We start from the raw sequence: 5,127 nt of genomic DNA on the forward strand, positions 1-5,127 counted from the left end.
TTCTCTAGTGTTATCAAGATCTGTTTCGAAAGTTAGTAGTCTGGTGAGGCCTGATATGGATACTGCAGGGATGGTAAAGTTTCTTTTCAATCCATAAAGCATAGTTGAATCTTCAGATTTCATTCCTCAAAACCCCAACTATTATTTTTGTATAACTAAGAAGCTAAGAAGGAACAAGTGGTGCTTTAAAGTTATTGCTCTATATGTTCAATGAAGCAAAATCTAGTTTGAAAACTCCATATGGTAATGTAGGTTAAGGATGATTTTCATGAAAATTTTCATGTTAATTAAAGATTCAAGCCATTTATGTCAAGTCTGATGCATTTGTTTCTTATAGCATGAGAAGTTCTAATAGAAAATTCTAGAATTTAAAGCATGTTGTTTTCTCGCTTATTTTTGTATGCCAAATTCCAAAAGTTGTATGCTTTACAGTTACACACCATGACACTGATAACGTTTTCGGGTGTTCAAAGTTGCGACTAGATGCTGAATTAACTTCTTAAGCATGGACTAATTAAAATCTATCCCAACCAATATACAATGTCCATCATCTGTACAAATCAAGTTTGACACTATATTAGCACATTTTTAATTGTCTCTCAAGTTCTGTGTTTCCATTATGTTGGCAGGGTCTGATTGTGAAAACGTTAACTGTGTGTATGTGGTGTTTCAACTATTGCTATTTCATAATACTTGATCAAAATCGTTGCTCTTGTTTTCCCCTGTATTCACCCATGTTTTGTAGCATGTAGCATATGTACCATTGAACTCTTACACATTTAAAAGGCACATAAAGTGTATAGTACTGCAAGTGTACATATTCTGCAAGTTTAAATAAGCAATTAATTATACAACATCAAAGTTTTCTAAAATTAAATTAAATTATACATCAAAATTCTTTTCTTTTTCTTTTTTTCATTTTTTAATGGCCAAATCAAAACATGACTTTATTTTTGGTTAATTGTGTGGTAATTTGAATTCACTAAATTACTTCTTATGCATATTGTGCTTTCAAATTAAAATTACTCAAGTTCATCGTGAGTCAGCTGAGCGTGAGGAGCAGTAGAACCGAAAAATTCAGGAAGTTGCTCGTCAGATGGCATTGGCTGAGGTAGCTCATCAAAAAGCTAAAGAACAGAGGATCAGTGAAAGCTTAAGACTCACTGCCATGGCTCCCTTAGCTTTCTCTGGATTGCCTGCTCCTAACTCATTTGACACCCTTGTGCTGTAATGTCACTCATAAATTAGCTTAAATTATTATGAATTCAAGAAAGTATGAATTAGGTAGAATTAAACCTTGCAGCAGCACTTAGGCCATAAGTTAAATTGAAGGCTATAGCTTCTGTATTCACACTGCATATCCAAATGAACAAGGCAGTATGTCTAATAGCTGAAAATCAACACAAAACAAAGAAAAAAAGCTGAAATTTGACTTCTATACTTGATACAATCATGTCATTTTAATACCTTACATTAAAAACAAAAGAATGGAACTTTCTGTCAGTTGCAAAAAATTGAGTGAAAATGATGAATTGTACCAAGTATTTCAGCTTTTTTATGGAAGAAAAGGAAGTGAAAGAAATGAGCCATATAGCAACGAGTGAGGTAGTTATGGTTGAGTCTTTACTCCTGCTAACAACACCAAAATTTCAAATGCCCAATATTCCAAACTGCCAAAACAACATAAATTGTACAAGTTCAGGAGTTTGTGATGTATTAAGTCTTAATTTGTGTAGTAGATTATCGGTAAGTATAGCATGAATACTTACCACACCATTGCAGCAGAAGGAAGGGAAAGTTTCAATCGAGTAAGAACGTACTGGAAAGAATCAAAGGAAAATCCATCCCAAGTATGCTCAAACTTCTTACCAAACATCACATAAGCAATCAACATAAAGAATGATAACCAGAATGAAATAGAAGCAGCAATTGGAGCTCCTTTGACACACAGTAAATAGTTATAATATGCTAAGCAAGTACAGTAATGACAACTATTTGTAAGACTAACCTCTATTCTAGTAGTTAAAACATCTTGAAGCTCTTTTGTAGCTTCCATAAGTTTTTCCTTAACACCTATGTTTCAACAGTCAATCGTCAAAGATTGATGGTCTTTTTGCAATTACACATCGACAAAAGAGAAAGAAAGAGCATAAGTAAGCAAAACATCACCAAGCCATGAAAAATATACTTTCCCCATACATCCAATATCAACAATGACTAGAAAAATATTAAGAAATTATCATAATGAGTGAAATAAAATTCAAGTTACAAGAGTCAAAAGTGCTTAAAATTACTATCTTCCAACTCAGAACCAAATTAAAATACATTTCCCTACATCAATTGAAGTATATCCAATCAGGTCAAGGGAATTGATATTCATTCCAGGGAAAATTCTTAATTCTTCTCAATACTCATCATTCCAAAAGTCCAGTTCATCATTAGACTCATTCCAATACACATAGAGGATTGAAATAGAGTCCTAATGGCTATCTGTACAATTGAAATTCCTGAAAGTTTTACAATGTAAAATAGATTTCAGAGAAACCCACCCATATAAAGATGTTTCTCTTTGACTCCATAACATGGTTCAAGTAATTAATTCTAAGTCGCAATTGAAAGATCATATCTGCAAAATTATTAAAAAAAACATATTGTTAATACAAACCTAACCAAGTCGAACCAAAAAAAGAAATAAAGCATAAGAAAAACACAATCGCACAAATTAGGTTTTTCAGTAGACCTGCAAATAAAGGCATAAGTATATATCTAATAATGGCATTTATACAAATAAACAATAAAATAGCTCAACTTTTGTTTAATTTGAGAACCAAGAGAAACTCCGATTTTGAGGAGAAGAGTACAAAGGGCAACAATCTCATGCACAAGGGAGCTTACCAATTCTTGTTCCAGTCGATCATGGGGATCGTCCAATTGACCAGAGTGTGACAATAGAGGTGGACGAAGATGGTTTCTATAGCTAATTCGAGTAAGGGAATGATTTCCTTCCGGAGCTAATCAAAGAGAGAGACCAGAGAGAGAGAGAGTTTCGTACATGAGAGAGATGAACTGCAATATTTTATTTTCTCTTTTCTTTTAACATTACAAAGTATTTTTTATTTCTTTATTAGGGTCAAGTGGGTTTTGTTTTGGTGGGAATTTATCCCGCCCAAAATATTTAGCACTTATAATGAGGCGTAATGTTAAAATTTTTAGTAAAGTTAAGTTTTTTACAATTAATAATGGCAGGTTTTTATTTCCACTCATTAAAATTATAGAAAATATACTTTTAATGATAGGTTTTTTCACCACTCATTATTTTTTGCTCATTATTGTTTGTGTTTCTTGTGGTGATATTTAATTTGGCAAAAACTTAAAAAAACCTTCCTCATTAATGTTCTCCAAATCACTACAAAGAAAAACACACACACATATACCAACAATTTTTTAGATGCATTTTTATAGATCGTCATTATTAAAAACATTAAATAATTTGTACATAATCTTATGCCCCTAACGCATATCTCTATCTATATATAAAAGTTCAGTTCAAAACATATTATGTGAACATATCATGTCAGGAATAGATGAGTTGTAAAAATTATAAAATCTATTATAGTGAAACACACAGTTGATAACAAAATATCACACTAGATATAAAAATTACAGGTAAAAAAATAAAAAAATCTTAATTTTTTTAAGTAGATTAATGTTCATCCCCTCCATCGTCGGTTACAAAAAGCATACAACCCTTCCCATATTTATCGGTTATAAAGAAACTTCAAATCATTTCATTCCATATTTGTCGGTTACAAAAAATTTAAAACCTTTTGATTCTCATATCTGTTACAAACCTTAAAACCCTCTAATTAAAAGAAGATTAATGTTCATTATACCCATCATCGGTTATAAAAAGCTTAAAACCTTTTGATTCTCATAACTGTCGGTTATAAAAAGTAAAAAAGCTTTTGACCCAATATATTGTTGAAGCTTGTAAAATGGATAAACTTAAAGAAGAATTTTTATTGGGACTAAATCATGAGAAATCCCGATTCGACGCAAGAATTAAAGTTTCTCAGAATAATATTTTACATTTTCTGGAATTTTTAAAGAATTTTCTGGGAACTTTTTTTCTGGCCAGAAAACGCCCACCCGGATTCCGTTCACCAGAATTTTGAAGCACGTTGGGAGGTGATGAAAAAGTATATGTCCATAGTCAAACTACTTTTTGCAGGAAGGAAAGCCCGAAGGTTGTAGTCTTAAAGTTCAATGAATCCCTAGGGAGGAGAGTCCTTAAATAGGCTCCTATCAACTAGAAACTTTAGCATAAAGCTTAACTAACTGGACACATGAACTAATGAGCATTCTGGACTCCAAAGATATGCTCCTTTTCCAAATAACACACCGAATCTTATGAAAAAGTAAAAATGGAATGGCTCTAAAGCCAATTAATTACTTAGACGTGGAAAGGTACTCAATCTCAGGTATATTTTCAGATCTCTATAAATAGCCCATTGACAAACGCCACAAGGTATGCATTCATTCTTCAAACACATACTGTTTTCAAATTTACTTCCTTAAAGTAGATCACTGAGTTGAGCGGCCCCTCCCTAACTGTTTGTTGATTGTTTTAGGTCTTTTCAAGTCCGATCGTGATCATCGTGTGGATTGAGAGACATCACTAAGAGACTAATAGAGATAATATTATCATATTTTACTACAGTTCTAATTCATATGGTTATAAATTAAAATAAATGATGCTTTAAAGGCTTGGTACATGAGATGAATTCGTATTAGCAAAGAGTTTTCTAAATAGTAAAAAAAAATTGATTTTTGGACAAAACACGTGGCTGACACACCGGCCACACCATATATATTCTAGTTTGAATCTCCTAGACATATTTCCTTCTGAAGTACTTTTGCAATTCTTTTTAGAATTTCCCCCATTCTCGTTTTCCATTAGTTGATCTTTCACATATGTCATTACTATTTTCATTATAAGAAAGACAAAATCTCATGCTTTAGCTAAATTATTTTCTTCTTGAAACCACTCTTTAACCAATTTAGATAGGTAATAGTTTTGAAACATTACTCATTGACATAACTAGCTTCACCATATGTACAAGAAGA

At 32.1% G+C, this 5,127-nt stretch overlaps 1 long non-coding RNA gene across 3 annotated transcripts; it reads right to left on the bottom strand.

Annotated features, from left to right (window-relative positions):
• Positions 1 to 992: 992 nt before the first annotated feature.
• Positions 993 to 3,072, bottom strand: LOC136231080 (uncharacterized). Of its 3 annotated transcripts, none has more exons than XR_010689673.1 (6): positions 2,896 to 3,072; positions 2,550 to 2,626; positions 2,009 to 2,073; positions 1,770 to 1,819; positions 1,539 to 1,670; positions 993 to 1,390 (listed from the first exon to the last, which is right to left on the bottom strand). It is a non-coding gene; the product is annotated as an uncharacterized lncRNA (long non-coding RNA). The 3 variants fall into 3 exon arrangements; XR_010689672.1 differs by having other exon boundaries at positions 993 to 1,225; positions 1,297 to 1,670; XR_010689671.1 differs by having other exon boundaries at positions 993 to 1,670.
• Positions 3,073 to 5,127: the final 2,055 nt, after the last annotated feature.

This window comes from Euphorbia lathyris, chromosome 5, assembly GCF_963576675.1.
Source record: "Euphorbia lathyris chromosome 5, ddEupLath1.1, whole genome shotgun sequence".
NCBI lineage: Eukaryota > Viridiplantae > Streptophyta > Magnoliopsida > Malpighiales > Euphorbiaceae > Euphorbia > Euphorbia lathyris.